Raw genomic sequence first — 1,913 nt, forward strand, 5'->3', positions numbered from 1 at the left:
ATGTGCACGAATTGGAGAGTCTGGTGGAGGGCAACAGAAATGGTGAGAGGGCTGGGGTGCATGACTTATGAGGAAAGACTGAGGGAACTAGGCTGATTTGGTCTAGAGAAGAGAAGACTGAGAGGGGACTTAATAGCAGCCTTCAACTATCTGAAGGGTAGTTTGAAAGAGGATGGAGCTGGACTGTTCTCTGTGGTGACAGATGACAGAACAAGGAGCAATGGTCTCAAGTTGCAGCAAGGGAAGTTTAGGTTGGATATTAGGAAAAAAATTCTCACTAGGAGGGTAGTAAAACACTGGAACAGGTTATCTGGAGAGGTGGTGTACTCTCCATCCTTGGAGGTTTTCAAAACCTGGCTAGGCAACACTTTGGCTGGCATGGGTGACTGGTGCCTCCTGAGCCGGGGGGGCACTTGCCCTCCCCCCCCAGCAGCCAGTCAGTGACTGCAGGGGGGTCCCCCTGTGACCAATCATGCTGATGGGGGGTGGGGTTGTCCCTTCCGGCTGATTGTGCCGACCTTTCTTGGCACCCCTACTCTCCAGCTGCTGCTTGGGAGGATGGGGGGGCACCAGCACTCCTGCCTGCCTCCGCCCCCCAAGCAGGGAGCGCTGGCTGTCAAGGGGTACACATGCATCTCCGTGAGCACCCTATGCATCCCCACTGTTGGCTGGGATGATCTAGTTGCCGATGGTCTTGCTTTGAGCAAGGGGTTGGACTAGATCAGTGGCTCCCAACCTTCTTCTTCCATGGCCCACTGCTGCCAGGAGAGCTCCTGGCATGTGGTGCAGCTCATCTTTTCTGTGCAGTACCCCTGCTCCCCTCATTTGGTTCACGACCCGGGGTTGGGAGCCACTGGACTAGACGACCTCCTGAGGTCCCTTCCAACCCTAACTTCCTACGATTCCCCCACCGCTCTGGGGAACCTGTCCCAGTGCTTCACCACCCTCCTCCTATCCAACCTACACTTCCCTCGCTGCAACTGGAGACACAGGGGGCAGCTGAACCCCAAGGCCTCCAGACCTGGGCTCGCACTGCAGATGCCTGCCTGGGCTTGCGGAGTGAATCCAAAGCCCCAGACGGATGGGTCTGGTAGGGGCAATACTTCAGAGCCGCCCAGATTTGATAACTCAGCTCTGTTCAGTCTAATTTTTGGAACCTGGCTCTTGGCCTTTTTTGCCCAAGTGAATTTAAAAGTACAAAAAGCCCAGAGATGAGCTTTCCCCCGCGGCCCAGCAGGCAGAAGAGCTGGCACGGGCGAGATGTCGCGGCGGGGGCACCCCCAGGCAGCCGGCGGCGCGTAGCAGAGGCGGCCCCTGCAGCCGATTGGAGACGGGCTGGTTCCGGGGCTGCCCGGCGCCCAGCTTCCTGCTCCGCCCCTCGCTCCCGCCAGCCCGGCCGGCACGGGGAGGCGGGGGTGGCTGGTCTTGCAGCCCCTGTCAAAGCTGAGGAGGCGGCGGCGGCGGCGGTAATGTGTCCGCGGGTGGCGGCGGCTCCCCGAGCCCCGCAGCGATGCTGAGGGAGGTGCAGGGGGAGGAGGCTGCAGAGCTGGGTTGCAAGGGAGCTTGGGGCCTGGCAGGGGGCTGTGCCATTGGCCCCCCAGCAAGTGTGTGCAGGCCGGAGTGCTGTTGCACGTGGGAAGTAGGAGCAGCCCCACCCCCTTGCCCTTGCATAGGGCTGGCAGGGGTGCCCCGGCTGCAAGGGGCCAGGGTGCACACCCCGGTGCAGTCCGCAGCCGCCCTGCCCCGCCCCGCTCCCTTCTGCACTGGGGTTGCAGAGAGGCCGGTCCGTTGGGGTTCTGCCCCTCTTGCTGTCCCTTCTGCCTTCTCTTGGTGTCCCTCTCCAGCCACCGCTAGGGTCTCTCTCACCCTGGCCCCTCACCCTGCAAGGTCAGCTAGCTGTCCCCCACCCCCCC

General features: G+C 61.5%; 1 protein-coding gene across 1 annotated transcript in view; it reads left to right on the forward strand.

Annotated features, from left to right (window-relative positions):
* Positions 1 to 1,369: 1,369 nt before the first annotated feature.
* SRBD1 (S1 RNA binding domain 1) overlaps positions 1,370 to 1,913 on the forward strand; it is a 256,830-nt gene continuing 256,286 nt past the window's right edge. The window contains exon 1 of the mRNA XM_019516329.1: positions 1,370 to 1,466. The gene's annotated coding sequence lies outside the window, so the exon portion shown is untranslated. The remainder of the gene's footprint in view (positions 1,467 to 1,913) is intronic.

This window comes from Gavialis gangeticus, unplaced genomic scaffold, assembly GCF_001723915.1.
Source record: "Gavialis gangeticus isolate Ggan-Ray unplaced genomic scaffold, GavGan_comp1, whole genome shotgun sequence".
NCBI classification, from domain to species: domain Eukaryota; kingdom Metazoa; phylum Chordata; order Crocodylia; family Gavialidae; genus Gavialis; species Gavialis gangeticus.